We start from the raw sequence: 27,523 nt of genomic DNA on the forward strand, positions 1-27,523 counted from the left end.
GTACAGGATTCATTAGAATCCATTGATTTACCAAAAGCAGTTCCGCAGGATTAAACTATCAGAAATAAGTAATTTTAAAGTGACATCAAAAGGCTAGTAAGAATCAACAGCGACTAGACACTTTCTATTCCTAGTGCAATAATAAATATATATTTTTATAAGGTTAAGAAAATGTTGAGAAACAGCTATTGGTCTAGGCGCTTCAAAATAATGGTCGCTGGTGCTTCAAGCTTTTTCCACTGTTCTGTAGCCCTGCGGTTAGTGTTATTTCGGTAGAGACAACTGTAAATCACTGGAGAGTGTGCTGTAGGAAAAAGAAAATTAAAGTACTGCCTATTTGTTCAGGAGGTAATTTGGAAGGAGCGAATAGCTAACATACTTCACTGTGAATTCCCTCATTAAATAAAATCCAAGGCCTAGACCGGGAAATCGAATCCAATACCACTATACTTATTAGCTTTGCGGGCCTCGCCTCTAATCGCTCGAGATACTGTGGCGCCTTCAGTTACTCCTAGAAAGAGAAAAATCTAAGGGCCGGCCAGCAGCTGGATTTAAAACATGGAATTTCCGCATAGAAATCACTAAACAATGAGCAAATCTTTTCCTTGCCGCGAATAGCGAAATGCAATGATATTTCTCCATGAGCGCCATTCTATTATCTTTCGATAGCTAAAAAAAAGAAAAGCCACTAAAATGTATCTTACCACACGCCACAAACACGCCTCAATATGCTCCTCAACTACTGTTCTCCAGCACGTGTAAATTAGACATGGGATAAGATTCTGAAAGGGTAGGAATATTTACGAAAGTACTTTAACTTATGAAGCAAACACTCATTCCATAAAAAAAACAGGAGCAATTTATAGCAATAATATTTTTACTACGAGAGAGCGAGCAATAACTTTGTAGAAGATAAATATATTCCAACCAGCACTTTACTTAAAATTGTAAATATGATTGAAGCGCCAGTTATGTACAGTGCACTCATATGTTCAAACATGTACTTGTGAGATACGTATAGTATGCAACACTTAAAGGAACGAAGAGAATCTATCTTTCATAACTCCTCCCACCTCTAGTTTCTGCATTCCAAAGTAAAAAGAACAGCAACTTTCAAAGGTCTGTTCTAAAATAATAAGACGATAATTGAATCACCGACAGAAGAGACTGGCCAAGGAGTTTAAGGACAACTATATATATAAAAAGAAGGTTACGTCAAACTGAAAACATAAAACAAATAACAAGGACAATTACAATAGAACAGTTAGCTAAAGTGAACAATTTCGCGATCAAAGCAAACTATACGAAGAACCGTGGATGATTTTCAACTGAGTAAAACTTCTTTAGCCACAAAGGCAATTAACTAAAAATACTCCAAATAAAACGCGACGTCCTTTGATTGAATCCGTATTGAAACAAACTGAAATCCTGCTTTAATGTTAAAACTTGACAGGAAAGTTGGAATTTTCTAAGGAAACCAAATTCCTAGGGTAACTGTATAGCATTTTTTTATTTTATTTTTGGAATCGCTAAATAATGGGCTCATTATTATATATACTAAATTTAGCGAAAGAAATATAAATTTCAAGTTAGCTGCGAGAGTGTGGGATTTAGTTGAGAAAAATATACTTTCCACACTTGTACAATAATACAACATACAGGGTGTTCATTTTAAGACGGCTCAAATGCATTTCATGCTTAAACGGTTGATCTGAGCGAAAATGGTAGTGGAAAAATTTGTTGCCCGTCACCTCTAGTTTCAGAATATGTGACTTGATTTTAGATTCCTGCCCGCATACGCGGCTGACGCGCGACCAAAAATGAGGGTTCGCAGTTGACCCCCATTTTCATATAGACAGTTTTAAAGAGCATAAAAAGTTATGAATGAAACCGGAAACCGCAATTCGATTTCTTCAAAATTGAAGGTGCTAGGTCATTTTAAAATCTGGTATTTATTAATCATATTTCAATTTTTTAACTTGTTATCAAAGAGAAAGAAGAGCACGCGATAGGTCATTTTTATGTATTTTTTCATCCCCTGTCTACTAAAAATATTGCCAAGGCAGTAAAGCTAGTATTTTTCTTAATATCAGGAAATAAGTCGTTTTCCGGGTGATTTTTCTAAGAAAAATCAGATGATAAGAGCTTTAGATATTCTCAAGCATACACAAAATGGCTAAAAATTAATTTTACATCTGTTACAAACAAGAGGGTTTAATAATTATTTGGTAATTTTGGGAGAGTTGCGTTTAATTGCCAAAAAAATTGAAAACATCCCGCCACATATTTAAGTGATTAATATCTGTTTGATCTTTGCAAACAAACGCGGTAAGTGGACTGTATAGAATAGGGTGTAGTTCGTTAAGCGGGCAATCAAATGAAATTATACACATAGAATGAAATAATAAGGCTTACCTTGCAAGATGTGGACACTGGCGTGACACTGCTCTAAGGAAATGGCAACCCCAAAGGGAAAAGAGAGTCGACTCCCCCACCCCCTGGCCCCAGATACCTTTATGAGCGTAGATTATGTCCTCTTGACTAAAGGCGAGCTGATTGAAGGCCCAAATAGGCGTAAATATTCTTTTATAGCGGTGAACATGCTGTGTAGCGAGAATAGCGGTGAACATGCGGTGTAACGAATGGAAGTGAACACGGGATAACACTTGAAATTGCGGTGTAACAGGAAGAGTAGTAAACTGAACACTCGTACAGTTGCGGTGAACGTGCGGTGTAGCGAGAATAGCGGAAAACGGAAAACACTTCCGTACGAGCGCCAGAGAACAAACGTTACGAACAGACTGCGGTAAACGACGAAGAGAGACTTACTCACATACTCATACACATACTGAGAGGTGACTGCACAGAGCAATGAGCAGCCGAGAACTGTCGTAAACACGACAACAGCCGAAGTCGATGCGTGCGATGCGGTTAGCATACATTGGATGACAAAAAGGAGTAGGAATGAGCTTGAACAATATCTTTCATTTAAAGGATCAAACTTATTGCTTAATTTATCAAATAATGACTTACGCAGCTTGTGCAGCATGTACTGAGCCTTCAAAGGTGCCTCCTTTGGCTTGCAAACCAGGTTAGCCAGGAGGTTATCAACTGCTCTCTGTATCTGAGGAGGCACCTTTAAAGGCACAGTACATCCTTCACAAGTTGTGTATGCATGAAATGCATTTGAGCCGTCTTATAATGAACACCCCTGTATATATTTTTTTTTCAATTTTTTTACTACCGTCCTTAATAGACCTCGAACATATCAACGAACACTCGTCACTTATCAAGGCTTTGACTCACCATCGTCTTTATACTCTTTTTCTCCGCCTTCCTTCGAATTAGATCTGTCTCTTTTGCCTTATATTATCCTCTGTACATTCCTTTTTAAGTTATCTAGTCATCGGAATCTACTTCCTCTTATACAGGTGGCCATCTAGATGGAAAATTGGACCCCATCGCCCTACTTCTTCTGTATTAAATTCAAAACCTAATCTACATTTTTTTATTTGACCTCAAATTCAAAGAAAGAGACCAGTTCTTAAAAAGCACTTTAGTGAAAAAAGAAAATCCTGTGATTAGTGATTGCAAAAACTTAAAAGACGCCAAATGCTACAAGTCAAGAATCTGAAAACAATGAGGGGCTATCAAGCCGATATGTTTGCGAGCTAAAAGCCCTGTTATGACTTCATTCCAGCATAAAAAAAAAAGTGGTTGTCTGAAAAGTAGACAATTGTGCTGAATTATGGGGGCGGGTGACTCTGCGTGGGTGAGCCAGTGTTTACATTCACCCATGGATGCTATGAAATAAAAGAGTTGTTAGTGAGTAGGTTGTATAGAAAATGTAGAAGTTTATCATTTCCAAAAGATATAGATTGGTTACAGACCAATATCGTCATTAAACACGGTTTCGAAAATTGTCACTTACAAGTTGTACTATACAGATTATCACAATGGAACGAAACGTATGATTTTATTATCCCCATGGAACAATTAGGGTTTCGTAAAGGCAAAGGATCTTCTTCTACTTCTTCTTTCAAGATACCGCGATGGAATTTTTAATTATTTTTTTCTCATTTATTTGTGCTTCAATCAGCGCGTTGACGCTATTAGTAACAATGAAACAGTGAACAGAAGAAGTAAACGAGTGTTAACCAGCGGCAACACTTTAAAAGACTGAACTATTGGTCACCCTCTCCAATAAAGAGGAGATCACGAGGCTACTGCTGTTCAAGTCGTCTTGTTGGGTTGTCAAGAAAAGTTCTAGAAGCAAGAATTTGAGCTAGAGGATCTGCGTGTGATTGCAGGCAGAAATAGAGTTTCTTGTTTTCGCGATTTGGATGGTAATGTTAATATTTGTATGTACAGTCCAGTTAGAGACGTAAAAGAGAGGGTTAATTAGGATCGAAGTATTTTAGATTGTAGAGATTGGATTATTTGGAGATTGGTGAGTTAATTTGAACCCAACAGCTCTATTCAGATGGGTTATTATATTATTGAGAACCACTGAGAGTGTTCAATTGCGCCCAGCACGAAGCGAGCTGGATGAAATCTCTATAGATTTTCTCATGGCTCTCGACTCTGCATACCACGGTGAGCTTTACTAAATTAGGAATAAGCCAGAATAATCAGGGTAACCCAAAAGCCATATGAACAAGGAACAATAAATGTAGAAAAGAATAACTTACGTAGTCAAGATATCAAAATCTCCAAAGGTGTAATACAAGGTGAAATATCGCTGCGGTTATTCCCACGGTTTCACAGTGAAATAATCCTTTTTTGAAATCAAGGGTTCTAGAGGCATTAATATCAACAAAAAAATTACGTATTAACGCTACTCTAGGCAGATGATCCTATTCTGTTAGCCTCATCTAAGTGGGGGGGGGATGTTTTAAAAAAACTAAATATTTTGTATGAATATTGCAGTTTCAAAGCTCTAAAGACGAATCTGTTGAAAAAATACGTGATTTCTTTTAAAGAATCGGGAAAGTTGAAAATCTCATAAACCTTTTATTAAATTATTGATAAAAAACAGCTTCAACTGTCTTGGCGTACCTTTCTCTTCTAGCGGGAAATTTAGGAGAGCAGCGGAGCCTAAAGCCAATTAGCCGTACATCAACAGAGATACGAGTATGGGCGCCAAAATTAGGTCTTGTTTAGTGGGTACATCGTGTACTTCTGTTAAAATCTACTGTTCAGAAATTTGGGCTTCCATATATTTGGTTATGGTGGAAAAAGTACATGGAGCTGTTACTCTCCTAGGAAGAGAACATCTAAGGACAGGCCAGCTGCTTTCTAAACCGGGGATCTTTGCGTGGGAATGCTAAACACTGAGCGGATCCCTTCCTTAAGTGTTGGATATAAATTGAGAGAAAAGCAACAATCTAAACAATCAAATGCTACCCCCAATAAACAAGCAAGCAGAAGCTGGCCTAAAATACATAAATTCGTCAGTGTCCCAGCAAACAATCCAATTTTGGTGAAGGTTAAAATACAAATTATACAACAAAAAAGAATATAATTTGGTTTTGGCTTCATGAAAAGAAAGATTAAATTTTGTGCAAACAATAAATACAATACATAAAAACATACATAATCATAGTTTCGTTTTGTTTTTTAATTATGGATTCAGCTGTAGGCCCTCGTGATGAATATTTATGAGCTGAGGAATGTAGGGTAATAAAACAATAGTATTTGATTAATAATTACTTTAAATATATAAATTATATGGAAATACGTACTGGAGACCCTACTCAAAATATTATTTGTAACTGCAAAACTGCTTCATTTTAGTTAATTAATATGTGTAAAGCACTTAGTGAGCCGGCCCATATTTAATTTGTAAATAATTTATTTAAAAAATCAATTAAATAAAATAGAAAATAAATGAAATTTACAACTTAAATCGGAGTTGGGAGTTAATTTTGAAGAGAAATGCAGTAGTCATGAGTTTATAGAACGCCTAAACTACTAAATAAATTATTAGGTGGTGCCTGAATAAATTGTCAAGGAACCTATAGCCTAACATAGGAACGGAAAGAGGCTTAACACTAAAAGTGCATGATAATGTAGCAACATACCAGTTCTTCACTCAACAATAAATTGAATTTGCAACAATTTCTAACAAGTTGCAAAAGATAGAGAGAGAGGGTAGGCTGAATTTGGTTTTTATTAAACTTCACGTAAAAAAAAAAAACTGGTGTAAACAATCACATGATGTTGTTTCTGTAACGAGAATACACTGTCCGGAGGATGGCAGTACACAGAAAAAATAAAAATCATATGACTTTCTCTTGGTGCTAACTTATTTTCTTCGAAATCAACACTTTTCAAAACGTATTTAACTCTTACTCACAATATAAAGCTTTGAAAAACTAAAATTTCCTTAGAAGAACTTCCCAAAACTAATTTTTCCCAGGATCAAATTAAAAAGTTAAAGATCTAGGAATGTGAAGGTTAGGCGCCATTTTCAAGAGAACACTCCAAAAAAATGAAAAATACAATACAGTAAGTTGGTATTTCCGGTGGCTTTTTTTTTTAATATCTTGGAAGTCGGAATAATAGAAACTCTTCCTTAATAATGTTTAAGAGTTAGAATCGAACATTCTACTGAGACAGTACTATGAAGGAAAGCCTCCCTCCTCTCCTTAATCGAACTATTCTATTAAAAAATTGTTTCAATTAAAGTAGGTAGACCTGCACATGTACAATAGATATTCTTACATTTGGAAAAATCTCAATAAACTATTCGATAAAGTGGTGCATTGGGTTGAGATATTTTGAATGATATTGCATTCAGCTACTCTGGGTAGGACTTCATCCAAAGATAATATTTCCGCTTTCTGCGATTTTTCATTTTTGAAATAATTTCTAAACAAACTCACAGATCTTTTTCAAAAAAAAACCACGGGGCCTCGTTTGATTACAAGTTATAATTCAATTTAGGATTCAAGGTTTTTTTTTTTTTTTTAATTATTAAGGTAATTATATTTAGCCACTATCAAGGTCATTACGCTTAGCCATTATCAAGGTCATTTTTTTAACCTTGGACTTTTTCCCGAATGTTCACAGCTATTTAAAACGGAAGTGGTCAAACTAAAGGAGAATACCACATTAAAATTGCTTTAAAATAACAAGTTTCAAATAAATGAAAAAAATAAAAAATTCTTTTTGGATAAAATTAAAATCATAATTTCTGATTTAAAAAGGAACCAAAATTTAAATTCTACCCAATTATTAGATATACCTATACAGGGTGAACCAGTAAGTATCGTCAATAGGCCTACTGCGTGTAGTACATCTAAAGTGGGACAACTTCATATTTTCCTCTGTTCTTGAGTGACGTCACTTTAAAGTTTTTTTCTAAAATCATTACTTTTTTCCAATAAAAATGTTATTACTCAGAAAGTTTTAGTCTGAATTCGATTCTGATGACACGGTTAGAAAGACAGATAAATTTCCTAAAAATCGACACCATTTTGAAGCATAAATTATTCTCCAAACTGCCTTAATCTTCCACCGGAACCTAGAAAAATAAAAGTAATCGAAATTTTTAGGAAAACTCATTAGGCTCTTGTGTGATCATTTTCAGACCTAGGTGCTGGTACTTTTTATAAAAGTTTCCTTGTCTAATGGGCTTTCAAACGGTATATCATTTTCTAGGATTCCTTTTATCTTCGTATGAGAAATTACGTTTGTTTTGCAAGAAAACGTGTTCACGAGCATACAGCAGTGATATTGTATAGTGTTGTTTAATTCATTTAACTCTTGTGGATGGAGCTGTAGTCAATTTTTAAAGTAGATTGTCTTAAAATAAGGTAGTCAATGGTTAATTATCGCACATTAAAAAAAAAATCGATATAACATCATCAGGCATGTAAAAAGATATCACGATAGGCAATTTAATGGGCATGTTATATCGACACGAGGAACGATTCAGTGGCCACCTCTCTCACCTATGGACTATTTCCTTTGAGGATATTTCTGCTTACCTAAAAGCATTTCTGTAATATTAATGAGGAGTAAAATTTATAATAAAATAGTACTTTTCTTCATATTCAATCAAAAAACCGTTATAATATTATCATTTTGACATTTCTTATAAGAATCATGTTTTCATTCATAACTTCTAAAATATCGCTCACAGAAAAAAACCGTTCAAGTAAATTTTTCTTTAAAAAAAATAGAGGAATCTATTTCTGAAATAGAAACCACACCTCCCCATTTGAAAAAATGAAGTTGGTGCCTGTATCTCGCTTCTGGCAGCACCGAAAAATATTTACAAATTAAATTTGGATTTCTAACAAAAAACTAAGGGAACATGTAGTTTTTAGTTTTTTTCTAGCTATCTTAGTTTCCGAGAAAAAGTCGTTATCCATATAACTTGGGACACCCTGTATATTGTGGCGCTAAATAGGACAGAGGTTCAATCACATTTAGCCCTCTAATTCGCATATTTTCCAGGAAATGGAGTTTTGACAAAATGTGGTATTAAGCTAGCCTCAAGAATGCACTATTCTACCTCCAATATATAATCTAATCTAACTTAGGATCGAAGCCTTCCTTAAAAAGAAGATGCCAGGGAATTACTTGATTCGTAAATTTTTTTTTAGTTTCTCGCCTTGAGGGCTTGATAAAGCTTAAGATAAAGGTAAGTGCCTTAAACATTAAATCTTTATGAATTTTTGGAGAAAAGTTTAGATCTAAAACAGACTCACTTTTTCTGATTCTGTTCAAATAATTTCGACTAGTTGATCTATTGGCAGCCAGATTTCCAAAGAATACTCAAATTCCATGAAAGACAACATGGCAAAAAAAAAGAACATAAATCAATCCATAATTCTGGATCTTACTAATTAAAGCTCTTTGCACGAGGAAAATGTGTTAAAGTAAAAACCCCAAGTCAAGGTCGTATAACTCAAAATACTGGAGTATAGAGGAGATCGACATGCTGATTTAGGTGTCTTCAACTAGCCAAGACTAAACTATCGCCGCCTGAGAAGTATTTCAACACGCGTTATTAACGCCAAGCTATTGCAGTAATCCCAGGATTACCCGCAGCAGAGGAGAATACTGCCCAATTTATGAAGAAGGTATTACTCTGATCTTTAAAGAACTAGTAAAATTTAAGAACAAATTAAAATTAAGTAAAACCAAACGAAAATAAACGTCTAATAGATAACAAGAATGTTTTCTAATTAATATCAAAGTTGCTGTTACCCATAAGACCAATCGTAGAAAGTGAATATATCGTCAAGCTGAAATGGTCAGGGTTAATTGAGTGGTTGGATCGCTAAGAGAACGCATTCACCTCATGACCAGACAATGAACGAGCCTCTTCAATTATCGACTGAACTAGTGGCCAAAGTTTTCCCATTAATCGAGATTGAAAGCTTTCCGTTGTGCTTACCATCTCTAATGTCTCGCCGCGCTCTTCAACAACGTTTTCACCCACTTGTAAAAACAATTGCCAGCTTTTAGGCAACCACCTTAAACTATTTTACAAGTCTAAATCTTATTTAAACTTTCAAGCTTTCCATTAAGTTTTCTACAGAACTTTTGTTGACTACAGGCAATTTAAACTATTTTTTGAAAATTCTTGTAAAACTACAATAGTTTTCCTGGCAGGATTGTAAAGGACGCGACTAATGAGTGCAACAGTGTTCATTTTAGTAGAACTATTAAAATATTTTTTTCTCAAACAGGAACAATTTCGAGAGCTACCCAAAAACAGAGAAGTAACGCTCTTACGCTACATGCCAACAAATGAAAAGGCGAAACAGCTATTTAGTTACCAAAAAGCAACTACAGTTGAACCTCTCAAAAACGGACACTGGCGGGGGAAACCAGAGTGGCCTCTGTTTGGAGGTGGTCGTTAGAAGGAGGTAGGCAATTTCATAATGAAAAAATATGGGTTTTTTTTCCAAGCATCTATTTAAAAATTGTTTATTATTAATAGATTTCATAATTGCATAATTATTTAGCTATATGATATGCATCAAATTTTTCTTAATTATCCAAAAGATTTATCAAAAAACTACATATTATTGACTTATTTAATAATTTTTATAACAATTTTGTTAATAATCATCACACTTATTCATAACAATAATAATTTATGGTAAAATTATCATCATACTATCATCTATTATTAGAAAAATAGAACAAACCTTTCGGTAAATTGACGATGGCTCGAATTGGTTTTTGCAAAATCTTTCAACATATTTATTTTCTCTTCTAGAGTTAATCACTTTCGTTTGAGAGACATATCGGAAAAGTTCGTCCAAAGTAATATTGAAAAATGATTAAAATGGTACAAGATGTGTATGAGCTTATATAGAAAACTTTAGGAAAACCAGAAGAATAAAAAGAAAAACTTGAGAGGGGATAATTATTTTTATCACCGCGTCAAACGAACTATTAATAATAAGGTGGTCATTGGTGGGAGGTGAAACATATAATCCGTTCCCCAAAATCAATGTCCGCGGTCGCTATGTAGAGTGTCCGTTAGACGGAGATTCTTTTTATATAGAAAGTGTATAGGGGTAAAACGGGGAAATCCAAAAACTGTCCGTAGATGGAGGTGGTCGCTAGTGAGAGTGTCCTTTATGGGAGGCTTGACTGTAGTTTGTAATAATTTTTAGTTAATTTTAAACTCGACACGAGACTATCCTTTTATCCTCTAACTAACCGTCACGACACTTCTAAAACCACTACACTCGAGTACACATACATCTATACTCAGGCCCTTCATTACTGACTTAGAAAGATCAAGAAAAAGAGAAGAAGAAAGAGGAAAAGGCTGACATCGATGAAAAATCACCAGAGATTTTCAACTCTCCCACACATACCAGATCTAGCAGACCAGTAGTCAAGCCGAGCACATTTGAAATCAAGAAGAAAAGAAATGGCATCGGTGGTGACGGGGGAATCAAGTTACGGAGATTTTGATTGGGGGATTAAAGGATATGAGTTTGTTTCAGGCGGGCTTTACGTCCAATTACCAATTAGATGTCGTGGGCGGAGACTAGAAAACATACGTAGATCACTGTAAATTTCTTTTATTAACCATTAAGTAAAATCCAAGGCCTAGACTGGGAATCGAACCCAGTACCACAATACATATTAGCTTTAAAGGCCTCGCCTCTAACCGCTCGGCTACCGTGGCGCCTTTGTTTTATAAGTAATATTAATTTTAAAATCGTTTAAAAGGAAGAAGATGTGATATATTTCCAATATGTATGTCTTAGTATTAGTGACCCTTCCCACAATGCTTACTCCGTTTTTAAGGTCACTAGTAAGACTACAATGTAATACGTTTTCCAAAATAAAGTGCATATCGCCTATTATTTCACAAATGTTTGAAATTTGAAGAATTTGTTAGAACAATGATTAAAAAAACACTGAATAAAAAAATAAGTCGTGTTAACACGAGATTTGTCTACAAGTTGTAGTTGCTCCCAACACTCTGATAAAGAACTCCGTTCGAACTACTAGCACGCAAACAGATAACTATTGAAAATGTGGTTAGGTACGCAGTGCTGGATAATAGATTTGATTTTATCTATCGTAGCACGAATGTTTATTGTATCCCCGATAGCACTTTCAACCATCATCAGCAGTACCAGTTTAGGTTAAATAATTGGACTTCACCTATGTCTCCCACTACACTTCCTGATTTTAGTGAGAATGGGGACCATAAATGAAGTAAAAATCTCTAAAACATACGTATCTATCTCTGATAATGGATAAAAATCCGAAACCCAGTCATGGGATGCAATAAACATGCGTGCTGCAACAAGAATCCAAGAAACTATTGGCTCTTCTGCATTACTGAAGGTTGAATGCAGTTACACATGTGTAAAAAACCTAAAAATGGAAGAAGGAAGAAAAGAAAATGGATTGAAAGAAGTATAAGAAAGTGAAATGGATTCATTCACGCACAGTTAATGGATTGAAAGAAGTACAAAGGAGAGAACTGGATTCATTCAACCACAGTTAACAGTTACACAAGAGACTAATTAACTCGTTAAGAAGTCGGTCACGCTGAATTTTCTTGTTTAGCAAATACAGATACCAATAGGAGTAAAAACTCTATTTAAAGTAGGGAGATAGAGTTCTGGTATACTCTGCACCATTGGTGGAACAAGGCCAGAAATTGGAACTTGAATTTAATTGATTTCCGTTTTACTCAGGAGAATTATTTTTATTGGTCAGAAAATGAAACTGAATAGAACCAAGAAAAGTTATAGAAGTTAAGTCACTATAAACCGCACTGCATTTGAATTCAACTATAATATTAAATACATTAATTCGTAAGGAAAATATAAGACTAAAATTAATAAAAATATTGTGATTAAAACCAAAAAATGTTTTTAATACCAAATGACAGGCAAAATTCCAAAAACAAATTATGTAGATTTTTAGATGGCTGCACACAAGACAGCAGCTTAACAGAAAGGTTAAGTTTTTCACAATTCACGAAAAGACGATTATTAAAAAACAAAAAACTACCAAATAGATTTTAAAGTGTATTCTTTGCAATAAATATCACGTTATCTTGCCAATTTAAATGCAAATTAAAATTCTAAGAAGTTTCAGAGCCTTCACAAGCCAATGCAGAGGTCGTTGACCAGACCAAGATTTGGGAAGTCTCTTCGTGACGAAATGCTAACCTCCTTTGGTCAAAGTATAACACTTATACAATAGCCCCTATTGAGACCTTCATTCAATAAATGTCTATTATTCTATTTCACTTATCAAGGATTTGTCAGTTGAAATTGTGCTCCTGAATGGAAGGAATGAGGTGATCAGTTTTAGTTTCGGAGTAATTATTAACCAAGTTGAGAGTAGATAAGCTAGTGAATTGAAAGAAGAAATAACTTACCTCTTAATTCTTTCCAAGTTATTCGAGTTTTCTACTTTTACTTCTGAGACCCTGAAACAACAATAATAAATAAATAAAATATAGCTAAAAAAGGTAGATAAATTTCAAAAGTTTACACGCACTCTATTGGTGGATATTACACTAATAAATCGCGTGTTTTATTTAGTGAGAAAAAATTTGATGATGATGATGTTTAGGAAGCCCCAGCATGGAGCCTTGACTGTATATACTTATCTATATAAATTTATTTGGATTTAGTTGGGAAAGGATGTCCACGGATCAGGGAAGTTCATAAGGGCAGCAGAACTTCCGAAGGTATATTTCACCCGACCTAAGCTTGGGATGCTCTTCTCTACTAACATCCGCTAGGTCCCTGATCTTTATCAAACGCAGGGTCCCGCTACTAAATTTATATATAACTATGTAAAATAAACATGCTAACCAACCAATACTCTTCCACAAAATAATACATTTACCCCCCCCCCCCCAAAAAAACCATAATTCATGGTCAACAACAAGCTGATATTGCGTATTCTATACAAACAAGTTTTTCTTACAAATTTATTGACTGTAACTTTTTATGCTTTGATGTAACGTGATAGCAACAATAAGTCCATCCAAATAGGCTTACCACGCACATTATCCTTCGTACGGCTTTTTGCTCTTTCACATTCTGACTTTTTCTTACTATTGTCAATTTTCTTACTAATAAAGAGTAAACTGGACAGAACAATGCCGGAAGGGAGGTACGTGGTTCACGGACGGCTCCAAGATGGCCTGTGGGTCTGGTGCTTGAATGTATAGGGTTAAACCTGAGATACTCATTGGGAAATCTCTTAGGAGATTACTGTTTTCCAGGCTGAAGTCTTCGTAATTCAAACTTGTGCTAAGGAAAACCTATGAATTGATCTTAGAAGCACGGAAATTTGCATCTTTTCGAACAGCCAAGTTGCACTGAAGGCTCTTATTATTACATACAGCTAGAGAGCGGGAATGGTTACAATTGTAGAGGCAAACCAGTAATATAATTGTACATACTTCCGGAGAGATTAAACCAACTGAGCAGGAGCTACAGCAATTTGAAATTTGAAGAAAATACAAAACTCCCAAAACTTTATTAGCTTATATTTCTTTAGTAAATACCTAGAAAGCGGGAATAATGTACAATGGTAGAGGTAAACGAGTACTATAATTGTACATACTTCCGGAGAGATTACACCAATAGGATAGGAGATACATCAGTCCGAAATTTGCAGGAAAAGCAAAACTCCCAAAACTTTATTAGCTTATATTTCTTTAGTAAATACCTAGAAAGCGGGAATAATGTACAATGGTAGAGGTAAACGAGTACTATAATTGTACATACTTCCGGAGAGATTACACCAATAGGATAGGAGATACATCAGTCCGAAATTTGCAGGAAAAGCAAAACTCCCAAAACTTTATTAGCTTATATTTCTTTAGTAAATACCTAGAAAGCGGGAATAATGTACAATGGTAGAGGTAAACGAGTACTATAATTGTACATACTTCCGGAGAGATTACACCAATAGGATAGGAGATACATCAGTCCGAAATTTGCAGGAAAAGCAAAACTCCCAAAACTTTATTAGCTTATATTTCTTTAGTAAATACCTAGAAAGCGGGAATAATGTACAATGGTAGAGGTAAACGAGTACTATAATTGTACATACTTCCGGAGAGATTACACCAATAGGATAGGAGATACATCAGTCCGAAATTTGCAGGAAAAGCAAAACTCCCAAAACTTTATTAGCTTATATTTCTTTAGTAAATACCTAGAAAGCGGGAATAATGTACAATGGTAGAGGTAAACGAGTACTATAATTGTACATACTTCCGGAGAGATTACACCAATAGGATAGGAGATACATCAGTCCGAAATTTGCAGGAAAAGCAAAACTCCCAAAACTTTATTAGCTTATATTTCTTTAGTAAATACCTAGAAAGCGGGAATAATGTACAATGGTAGAGGTAAACGAGTACTATAATTGTACATACTTCCGGAGAGATTACACCAATAGGATAGGAGATACATCAGTCCGAAATTTGCAGGAAAAGCAAAACTCCCAAAACTTTATTAGCTTATATTTCTTTAGTAAATACCTAGAAAGCGGGAATAATGTACAATGGTAGAGGTAAACGAGTACTATAATTGTAGGTATTTCCGCTGAGATTACACCAATAGAACAGGCAATACAACAATTCGAAATTTGGAGGAAATTTAAAACACCAAAAATTTAATCGCCTTATATCTATTTCAAAAATAAACCTGGAATGCTGTAATTGTGCACTATCGAGGAGGTAAATGAGTAGAATTATTGTTGATATTTTCGTAAAGTTTCGTAAAGTGTAATTTTATGTTTGGTAAATTTCATTTTCGAAAAAAACGATTCGCAGGAGTAGAGGTTGATCCTTAAGCGCTAACAACTTTTTGTGCCAGATTTCTCAAATTGGAAAATTCTCTTTTAGTGACATGAGTGTAAGAAAAGTCTATTTTTGTTTCTTATGTTTCAAAAATGTGATTTAGTTCATCATTACATTGTGAGTCAATCCGTTCCATTCTGACGTAAATAGCAAATTTTGTAAAAATTAAGCTGAATACAGCGGGCCATAGAGTTGTTCAAAGCTGACTAGAAATGTTTATTGGAGTGGATTTGTACACGCGAATGTATTGAAGTTGTTTTTTTAAGAGTATATATTATATCTGTAAATGCTCAGATCAACACTTTGCTACAATTGTAATATTATAAGCAATTAACAATAAATAATCAAATAAATTATACTCATATCAAATAAAGAAATCGGACATCCTTGTATTATCAACACAATAACATGAAACTGAGTAAAAGTTGGTTAAAACGAGATAAGAAAAGAGGTAAAGTTGATCATTGCATGGAGTCTGAGAAGTTTTGTCCTGGACCAAAGAAACAATAACAAGTTTTGGAAGAAGAGGAACAACAGAAAGTGGCATTATTCATATAGAAGAGTCAGCCACTGGCATTTCCCTCTTTTATTGCAATACATTCCCATTGTTCTTTCCCTTATATAGCTCTTTCTTTGCATCATCCCATAAAATATTGTTTTCAGAGGGACCGTTCCAGCTATCTGCGTGCAGAGAAAATAAAGCATGTATTATGCATAGAACATGAATTTATTTTTTAACGAGCTCCTAATATAAACTACAGAGCCAAAACCAAACGGGTATCTACCAACTTAAAATCTAAAACCAACTATTCTCAAGGTTTTAACTCGGAAATATTCTTTAGACTATGATCGTTTGAGTTCTTTTATATAATTCTAATCACAATGTCAGAAATACCCTTAACCAAACGTTTGGACAAAATGTATCAAGTAAAAGTTATAGACCAAAAACGAAATCGTGTGAAGTGTTACAAGGACGGTATGCAGCTGTTCCAGAAGAATCCGCAGGACTTTAAGCGTCGTTTCGTCACTGTGGATGAAACATGGATACATCACTACACTCCTGAGACCAAAGAACAATCTAAACAATGGGTTACCAAGGGGGAATCTGCGCCAAAAAAGGCGAAGACCATTCCTTCGGCCGGAAAGATTATGGCGACTGTCTTTTGGGATTCGCAAGGAATAATCCTCATCGACTATTTGGAAAAGGGTAAAACTATTACAGGTGCATATTATTCATCGTTATTGGACCGTTTGAAAACCGAGCTGCAAGAAAAACGCCCACGATTGGCCCACAATAAAAGTCATTTTCCATAACGACAACGCACCAGCTCACACCTCAGCAGTTGTGGTCGCAAAATTAATGGAAATAGGGTTCCAACTCGTTTCACATCCCCCCTATTCTCCAGACTTGGCTCCCTCGGACTACTATTTGTTCCCCAATATGAAGAAATGGCTGGCGGGAAAAAGATTTTATTCAAACGAGGAGGTGATTGCAGAAACGAATGGCTATTTTTCAGACTTGGACAAATCCTATTATTCGGAAGGGATCAACAAACTAGAGCAGCGTTGGACGAAGTGTATAAGCCTAAAAGGAGACTATGTTGAAAAATAAAAAAGGTTTACCCCAAAAAATTAAGTAGTTTTTATTTTTGCACGGACTTTTCAAACGACCCTCGTATAGAGGTTTAAATTTCGATTTAGGGAAGCGACACTATTTGCGGAGCGATCTCTCTCTCTGTGAGGTGCGTTGGATTATAAAGGCACGGGCTTCAACATTAATTTTAGGTAAACCCCCTTATTTGCAAAATGGTAATGAAAATAATTATTGCCAATTATGTAATGAAACAGTACTGGATGGGACTTACCACTTCATTGCGGTCTGTATTAGACTTGCGGAGATGAGGATGAAATATTTTAATAAGCCGCAGCTTTCCGGAGAGGAGATGATCGCTTTGCTGAATGGTGAAGCTTGGAAGTTGTTTCAGAAATATTGCAAAGATGCCTACAACAGTATTTCCCCAAAATGATTTAATGATTTTACCCAGTTTATTGTATAATTGTTACGTATGTTTATCGTTATAATTATTATTAATTTTTTTTTTATTATTATTTTATTTTCAATTATGTTAATGGAAACTGTTGTTTGAGTTTGTTTTTATTTTCCTCGTCTTAATGTTCAGAGATTTTTCAGTTTTGTGCCAGAAGTAATTATTTTCTTTAATTTTATTTTCTTTATGATTCAATGTATTTAACGACTCCGCCGACGGTTATACCATGGTGCTGTCTTTATAGTTGATATTTTGTTGTTTTTCCTTAATGTATGTACTTAAAGTAAATAATAAAGACTAAAAAATAAAAATACTAAAATGAACCATCGTAACACAATTGAGGTTAGAAGGTTTTTACTGGTAATGGCAAAATTTTTTTGTTTTATTTTATACAGCAGCAAAGTGCACACCTCCCCAACTCAAAACCACTGATTAAAGATACCCAAAACGTACAATAAATAAATTGATTTCCAAAAAAACACTTGCCGATAAAACTTCATCAAAATTTAAGGCCTAGCAATTGACAAACCAGTACAGCTAATTTAAATATGATTTAAATATGTTAAATTCTCATTAAAGTAGAATATCTACCATATTCAGTAAGGCAAACAATATTAAAGAAAATAGTTATAGTGGTGAAGATAGATAATAAAATAAAGTTGATACTATGAAGGACAATTTATATAATAAAAAGTACAAGATGGAAACACTCAATATCTAAAGGTCAAAGTGAATGGACAAAAGAGTCAGTAAAAGGTTACAAATATTAGGGACAAGAGTATACATTGTTCCAAATATAACAATAATATAGACAGCAACCTGCTGTCCCCATCTGGATTATACCCAATAGAAAGGTAGTTTGGATTATAAGCAAACATAATACAGGTGTAAAAGACGAATAACAGTTCTATTATCTAGCCAAAACCTACAACAGGTCTAGGGCTAAATAGCCTTACAAAACTATTAGTTTGCAAACTTTAGGCTAACCATTAATTCTGTTAATAATAAAGCACGTTAACATTATAGGTAAACTTATAACAAATAGTGCATTTAACATTTTTTTACTGTGTTAAGTTAAAAAAGTAAAAGATGAAAAAGTAAATTAATTAATCGCCAATTTTTCTGGCGGTGCCCTTTGTACACATCAAAGAAACATGTTGCAAAAACTGCCTAGCATAGCCGTTGCAGATCGCAACCGGAAATGAGAAATAGCCAGAGCTAATAGATTAGATTAGATTGTTTAAGACGGGCGACTCCACCAGAAAGGGGAAGGAACGCAGGCAATACAAATGTCCAAATGTCCTCAACCACCCCTCATCTCATGAGAGATACCGCGGCTTTAAAACAAATCTGGCTAAAAGTTGCCAGATGCTAATATAATAAACTACTAATAAAGTAGCCACTAGGGAGCATGGCGACTCAATCGCCCAGTGCACTGAATAAACCTAGAAAGTTCGTCAAGATTACCAGATGCTACAATCTCCGGTAGGGAGACATTTAACCCCTCCGAAGACGAGGAATCTAGTTTTAGATTAAACTGGACACACCTCTACAAAGTGCCCGTACAGTTTCATCGGACTCAGAGAGCTAATACGTACTTTCGGGAGTTTTAGTGACTGGAATTGTCTAGGATAGGAGATCGCATGGCCAAAGTCATTTTAGGCATCGCGGTGGTTTATCAGGGTGGATTATATCGAGCTGTTAAACTGGGACGTTTTCTTACTTCCAAATTATTTTTTAACACATGCAATAGAAAAAACGGTGTCGCAGAATATTAGAAGAATTATCTGACGTCCAAAAACTGGGTTCTTATCGAACAATATCACACAACATTTTCCTCAAAGCGTTTTCTATAATAATCTGTATTAACTTTTTCCCTTATTTAGAATTTTTTCGCAGTACTTGTTTGTGATGTTCAATACTAAAAAAATACTGAAATCCACTTTGAGAAATGTTTGCTAAACGGAAGTTCTATAGCGATAAGGTTATGTCCGATATGGCATATCAGAATTCAAGTCGTATTTCACAGACCAATCTGCGCTTAAAATTCTTAAAATGTATTACATTATTTGTATAAATAATATTTATGAAGGAAATTATTGAAAGTCGTATGAGTGAGTCCATTAGATTTTTTTCTAAAATAGTTCTATTACAAGATATTGTATAATTTAAGGTAACTATTATTTGGTAAAAATTCCCGTTCACAAAAATTCGAACTGAAACTTTACCAAAAAAAATTCGTGTCAGTATGCATATTAGGTGTTAAATATTAAATTGGTAATAAAGCTAATATTCATGGTCAATTAAGCCGAAATTGGCCGACAGTAACCGATTGCATTCGGCTTCTCAGAGAGAAAAGAGAGAGAAATGTGATATTAAAAGCACGGATAAGGCACGATGGGTTAGAGATCTAGTAATTCCTGGAAATCTGCTCTTTTTTCAAACTAATTTGCTGTTCTCTAACCCATCGGTCATTGATGGCATAGGTTTGTGCTGACTTTACTTATCTGTAGTGAGTTTATCCACTATATCTCAGGAACGGATAATTGCAGAAATCTTATAAATTTGATATTCCGTTCAAGTGACACCACGGGAAGCGACAAAAAAAATTTTAGACCAAATAGGTACACCGAAAGTAACACTTTACTGAATAGATTTTACACTTTTTCAACTTTTCTTTTTAAACTGTTTCTTGGATTTTCTCTAAACTTGGTATAAATTATAGTTCGCAAATAGTTCTATAACTTTTATAAGGACATTTTTCGGGAATACTTCTAATAAGAGCACTTTTAGGGGAGGGGGTGGTTAGGCAGTCCGGTAGAATGCCAGTTCCCTGTAATATATGGATTTTTACTTCCTATTAAATATTAATAGGGGATTAAATTCGAGAAAAAAAAACCATATTGGAAGAAAATCGGTCAACCGGAAATAAAGGGTGACCCAGTGAAAATGACCACATTTCTTTTTTGAATAACTGTGGTGGTAACACTGCTACAGGGACGAACGCGCGCTCTATGGTTAGTAGAGACCTGGGAAATTCCTGTTATCAACATTTTAGTAATCATGGAACGTTACACTGCAAAAGAACGAGCATTTTGTGTAGAAGCGTATTTTCGAGATAAATCGGTTGTGAAAGTTCATAGAGCGTTTCGTAAACAGTTCAAAGTTAAAAGTAATGAATCTGTTCCTACGCGAAAATCGATCCTCAGGTGGGTTGAAAACTTCCGTGAAAGTGGCAAGACGACTGATAAGATTCATCCAGGTGCCAAAAGAACAGTTCGTACACCGGAAAACATCGGAAAAGTTTGCCAAGCAATAAAAATTAGTCCAACTCATTCCGCTCGCCGTCACGCAGCTTCTTTAAAGTTATCAAGGGAATCTGTGTGTCGAATTCTATATAACAAAATCGATATTACGGCTTAAAAAAATCGAATGGCCGTAAGTGACGCTTAACAAAATAGATTTGGTATTCCATGAAATGGAATCCCCTCTACTTCTCTCAACTTAGGAAGCGTACTTGCCTCTTACAGCTTCTGTTCAAACTCTACAGCAGAACTTCACATCTATTCGACGAATACTCGCAGTAAGAAAAACAAATATCAAGTTTTAGTATTTTTGCATTTTTGAAGTATGACTTTAATACAAACAGGGTACCCCAAAAATTCTAAATCGTAGGTACAAAATAAAAGAGTATTTGGTGTTTCCTAAACTCTCAATTTAGAAATTTTAAAAAGATATCAAAACATCTTATTAACAAGAAAAGGAAATAATGATAACATGGAATTAAAAAAAAACTTATTTACCGGTAGATAAATTATTTTTTTTAATAAAATTTATTACAAAATCAATTTGAAGTAATCTCACCAACTCTGGAGATTAAGGGACGAAGGAGATATTGTAAAAGAAGAGGGACACGATAGACTTTATCCCTTAATCCAGCTTTTATCTCCTCAGAGATGAAAATTTAAAGGAAAATTTATCTGGAGGATAAGATGAGCCAGTATGGGTAAAAGTGATCGAGGGATTGATACTTCTTGATGAACAAAAAAAGAAGCTCTCCGGGGATTTGCGGTAGTAGAAGCGGAATATACAAGAAGTATCTGTTCTACAGACTTACACGATGTTCTCCTATTACAATGCTCGAGGTCTTAAAATACGTATTTAAACTGTTTTTATTTTAAATTACGAATTCGAAAACTTATTTGTTAGCAAAATTTTCCAGCTTACAGAACTGCATATTATATGGAAATATCACAAATATGGCATACCTTCCTACATTCTCCTCATACCTCATTCTCAGAATGCCCTAGTAAGTAATTTACTAAATAATTTAAATACAAATTATTGATATACATATACATATACAGGGTGATCCATTTAAAACGCACCAATCGCTAATAACTTTTTAGGAAAGCGGAATTTCGAAAAAACCCACGAAGTAAACTATATGTTTTTTTTTGGGTCTAGTTTGCAAATTTACCACCCCCGATGCTGTATCTTCATTTTTGGCGGAGTTACGGCTAAAAAACCCGATTGGGGTTCCATAAGGACCACTGGTTTTGACAATGATTATGAAAACTTCATATAAAACTGTGGAAAATGACGTTAATCCCATTTCGATATCCCTAATATTAGTTGAGATATTTAAGATCAAAGTTACAATTTTATCTATTCGTGATCGGTTTTCAGTATTAATTTTCCACCACAAATACACGTTATGGGAGGTCCTTTGACTGCGAAAATGTTATTTTTGACGCAAAGAACCAAAATAATAATAATTGAAAATTTTAAAAAATGTAGTGTAGTGTAATGGTTGTGGGTGAATTAGGATAAATTTGTTTTATCATCAAATATAAGCAATTATCACATCATTTTAATGTACCCAGTATGCAAGACTTCTTGACCTATGATTACGGTAAGAATATCTTGCCATGGTGTTGGTCTAGTGGTCAAGAGCGTGGCTTTGTAAGTGGGAGATCCCCAGTTCGAGACCCGCGTATGCAGTCATTCTTATTACTTAAAAAATCATAATACTTTCTTTAATAAAGTGTAGTCATACGCGGGATTCGAGTTCGAATTTAATTCGAGTTTATCCTGATTTACCCACAACCATTACATTACACTACATTCTTTAAAATCTTCAATTATTATTATTTTTTTTACTATGCGACACCAATAACATTTTTTGCAGTCAGAGGAGCTCCCAAAACGTGTATTTCTGGTGGAAAATTTAATATCGAAAACCGTTCGCGAATAGATAAAATCGTAACTTTGATCTTAAATATCTCAACTAATATTAGGGATAACGAAACGGGATTAACGTCTCTTTTCACAGTTTTTTATGTAGTTTCCATAATCATTGTCAAAACCAGTGGTCCTTATGAAACCCCAATCGGGTTTTTAGCCTTAACTCCGCCAAAAATGAAGATACAGCATTGAGGGTGGAAAATTTGGAAACTAGACCAAAAAAAAAACATTAGTTTACTTCGTGGGTTTTTTCGAAATTCCGCTTTCCTAAAAAGTTATTAGCGATTGGTGCGTTTTAAATGGATCACCCTGTATAAAAATAGATCAATAATTGTGTAACATATTGCGTTTTAAAAGACATATGTTATAAGTATCTATCTACAAGTAGATCAGCTATGTAGCTTACTAATAAAAAAGAACCACAAAACAGGGAAGGGATTAGCTGAGTGGTTAGCATATACTGGATTTCCACGCGGAGAGCCCGGGTTCGAATCCAGCTGCTGGCTCTTGGATTCCTCTCTAAAGTACCAAAATATTCTTTCTAATTTGTCTGTTGAGGAAGGGACTATGTTCAGTAAAGAGTATGGCGTTAGCATTATCATAGTTTATTTCATTTTGCAGCGAATGAAGTGTTGGTTTATCTAATACTAAGTGATAGTGCCGATTCTCCATGATGTCGTGTTTAAATGGCACATCATCAGTGTACACATCAGTGTACATTGATATAAGAGATTTAGGAGAGGTTTCACGCTTGTGATGAACAGGATGGAACCTAGAGGAACGCCTGCTGCGTAAACATTATTTAATAAAAGTATAGCTTTGTGTATAATAGTAACGTTTATTTAAAAGACGTTAAGGAAAAAGACATTTTTACAAAAAATGAACCGAAAATTCCATTTGATTAAGTAGTATTATCGATTAATCAATTTTGAACATCAATTTATTAAGTGGCCACGTATTAGCATTTAAACAGTTCGATTTATGATGACTATTCCTGGAGCTGAAACCATCAACATTGGAAAATAATTAAAATCTACTAGGTGCAGCTGAATCTCTTGTAAGCTCATGACAGTGACAAAACCACTGCTATTAAGGTTAATATTAAGGTTTCTTGTTCAGTTCGCAGGAATTGCAATCTAATACAATTAACCCCTTAACGTGCACGCTCGAGTTAACTCGAGCGCGCTAAATTGGCCAAACTGTGCACACTCGAGATAATTCGAGCGGCGTTGTACTTTATGCTGCTATAATTTTTCACACTCGAATATAATCGAGAATTGAAAATAATGTGAAAGCAAAGAAAAACAACCGTTTTATTGATATTTATCATTTACATGGGATTGCAAGCTATAACACTTACTTAATCGTATAAAATATAGCGGTTTTTTTTCAAAAATACTGTGCATTAAGGGGTTAATTCAAATAGGCAGGTGTAAACCTATAATTTAATGTCGTTAAATGAAGAGAGACTTGAATCCATATAGATCAATGCGACGAAAACTGTTCATACAGAATTTATTTTGATCGATAAAGAAATAATATATTAATTGCTTGCCATAAAGTGAACGTCGATATATCATACAAAATATCAATTAAGCTAAATTATTCAAAATGGCTGGCTATTCAGTAAGTATTGAACAAAAATATTATGAATTTCAGTATCGCAGTTAATTAAAAAATAAGTAATTTGTTTTTAAGAATTCGTAAGCGCTATTTAGCTATTCGGTGTAAGTTCAGAATAGATAGTTCTGCTGCCCAAAATGCATTACCTCACTTCTAAAATGCAAAGCATGAGTTCTTTTTTACCTAAGAACCTCTACAAAAACAACCAAACGTTTACAACGTCGTAATAGTTACTGCAAGCACTTTTTCTGCAATCTCTAGAGCTTGAGATTACAAAGGAGCATTCCGTGCATTCCAAAATCTTGCACCGCTTCTCGTATGCATTGCCTAGTTAACTAGGGACGCAAGAGCTTTTACAAGGAAGAAAAGAGCTATGAATTCTGTGCAAAATGAAATCATGCTCGTACTGATTTCTGAGATATAAGGTAAAAACGGCATTGCACAAGAGTTGAGAGCTTCTATTTGTGTGCGTAATTCCCAATCTCTAATGCGGAGACCAAACATGTACCAACCACTTATCATTTGGCTGACTACTACCACCTCCCGCCGTATAAAATACTTGGCAGTTCTATTGGTAAGATAAAGAAAACATCCCACCAAATAATATTCTTATTGTATTTTATTAAAATTTCGAGTTTTTATAGTTAATGGCAATTTTATATTTTTCACGAGTATACACGTAGAAAGTACCTTAATAGAGATTTGGTTAGGTTAAATGACATTATAGAGAGCGCATTAACTCTTTCCCAGAACTGACTAAACATGCATTTCGCTAAAGAAAAAGTCAGCTGATCAGCATGTCTGCATTAAGTTTACTAAGTTACACACAAATAAAATAAAATAAAATAAATAAATAAAGCCGTTTTTGAGACGCTTCCTTCCTTTCAAAATAGATTCAGTTAAGTACTATCCCAAAACTTAATATAGGGATATCTAGACGAACTACCAAACAGAATAGTAACCGGGTGGTAATAGAGGTTTACAGAAAGTAGACTGTTTAGGAGCAAACTGGCGAAGGAAGTTATTTCTACAACTTCTAAATATCGTACTGTCCATATTCGCAGGTAAATTTCTACGAACGTAGAATTATGAAAACTGGTAGATTATTTAGATAGTTGATCAGCACGATAAACTGTAGATTATCTAACCACCACTTATGCGATCTAAAAATAAAAGAAAACCCTTACTGGTAACCACAGTTCCAGGATTCATCCTAGACTATCTGGACCAGCAGTTATGCTGAAAGTTTTCGTCAACTATTTGACACAAACATTTGCAAACATCTACACAGTCATACAACTTGCATACGTACACTTCATTGCGTTCTATATGAATGTTTTATGCATCCACAGTGATTAATAAGTAAGTAAGTAAAGTAATTGCCTATTTTTCAGGTGGGCTTTCGCCTAACTACCAATTAGGTGTCGTGGACGGAGGCGTCTAGCAAACATACTTTACTGTAAATTACTTTTATTAACCATTAAATAAAATCCAAGGCCTAAGATCGGGAATCGAACCCAGTACCAACAATATATATTACCTTTGCAAGTACCGCCTCTAACCGATCGGCTACCGTGGCTGGCACCTCAGACATTAATATCAGGCAAGGCAGATCTTTTAGAAGAAGAAGAGTTTGGTTAGTCTCTAAGCAGAACTAAAATAACGTGAAAAGGACTCTATCTTTGCAAAAAAATAAAAAAAAGTAATGTAGAACACATAAATAAGAGAATTTTGAAGCCTGAAAAACCACATAGTACGGATACTTGGATATACAGCGTTCTGCTTTCATAAATCCCACTTATAGAGCCACTTTTGAGAAAGCCATTCATAGAGAACTGCAATAAATCTATATTGAACGAACTGAGCGCCGAAAAGTGTCAAGTGCTTTGAGAAACAAGATTCTTTTCGTTGAACTACATTTTTTTTATCTCTTAAATGCAACAGCATTTCTGGTGCCACCAAAGACTTAATGGCCACTACTTCAACCCCTTTAGCCACCCTGTAGGTGGTTACTGCTGAATGTTTAAAATGGATAACAGTGGAGAGAGTTTCAGTATCACCTGGTTGTGGCCTTGGTTGCTAAACGACTCCGGGAAACCACATGGCAATCAATACAAATCGTTAGCCTCTTTCATGACTTGTTGCGCAACAGATGCACCTATTTTTGGAGAAAAAAAAGTATGGTAAACTCACACGACTTTTACTTTCTAATTGTAATGTAATTCTGTAATTGTCGTGGTCCTAAATTATATATTTTTTTTCATCTTATGAAAACGTATTTGTTTTTTGCCAGCTATACTATAATTACAGTACCGTACATTACACTAAAATGACACGTCGGAGTATTATTTAATTTTTTAACAAAAATCTTTTAAATCCCAATTAAAATACTGACCATTGGAGCTTATTTCAAGTCAGTTTTGGAAACATTGGGCGACAGTGCAGCATCGGAAGAAGAGGCCTAATTTGTGGCAGTCAGGAGACGAACGCCCCAGCGCACACAGCCCTGTCTGTGCGCCAACTTTTGACCACAAATGGCATGACGCCCCTCACCACCCCTATTCACCTGATCTTGCCACCAGCGATTGTTTTTTTAAATTTCTCTGAATGAAAAAGTGAGATAAATTTAAGCTGCTCAATGCCTTTAAAAAAAATAAATAAAACATAGGAAAGGGATTAGCTATGCGATTAGCGTACTGGACTCCCACGCGGAGGTCCCGGGTTCGAATCCAGCAGCTGACCCTTAGATTTTCTCTTCCTAGGAGCTTCTTACAGCTCACTGTCCGGTGATGGACAGAGAACACAGTCCGAAGGCCGGCAGTGCGCTGAAAAAAGCTCCGGGCGCCAATAACCTAACCTTAAATCTTTTTAAAAAAATAATAATAAAACATGTTCTGACTCAGGGGATTTTAAAATGAAATTTACAATGAAAACGTAATTTAGAAAATTTGTGAATGTTTCTTTAACACAAAACGCTATTAATAAACTTATTTCTCATAACTGAATGCAAACTATAATTGCTTGTGTTTAACCTCAAAACTTATAATGTAGCAAAATTCTTAAAAGAAATTGATATTATTAAATGAGACGTCTGTCTCTCAAATGCAATTTTTTTTTTTTTATGATTTAAGGCGCGTCAACATCTAAGGTTATTGGCGCCCGGAGCTTTTTTCAGTGCACTGCCGGCCTTCGGACAGTGTTCTCTGTCCATCACCGGACAGTGAGCTGTAAGAAGCTCCTAGGAAGAGAAAATCTAAGGGTCAGCTGC

General features: G+C 34.9%; 2 protein-coding genes across 4 annotated transcripts in view; both read right to left on the reverse strand.

The window, feature by feature from the left end:
• Nucleotides 1-27,523, reverse strand: part of Nca (neurocalcin homolog) — a 430,495-nt gene that overhangs the window by 360,532 nt on the left and 42,440 nt on the right. The gene's annotated exons all lie outside the window — the stretch shown is intronic.
• LOC141449705 (neuronal calcium sensor 2) overlaps nucleotides 1-27,523 on the reverse strand; it is a 419,318-nt gene that overhangs the window by 349,546 nt on the left and 42,249 nt on the right. For both annotated transcript variants that reach the window (XM_074119368.1, XM_074119367.1), the window contains exon 2: nucleotides 12,890-12,940. The gene's annotated coding sequence lies outside the window, so the exon portion shown is untranslated. The remainder of the gene's footprint in view (nucleotides 1-12,889; nucleotides 12,941-27,523) is intronic.

This window comes from Rhodnius prolixus, unplaced genomic scaffold (genome assembly GCF_049639745.1).
Source record: "Rhodnius prolixus isolate KJV_2025 unplaced genomic scaffold, Rpr scaffold_2, whole genome shotgun sequence".
Taxonomy (NCBI): Eukaryota; Metazoa; Arthropoda; class Insecta; order Hemiptera; family Reduviidae; genus Rhodnius; species Rhodnius prolixus.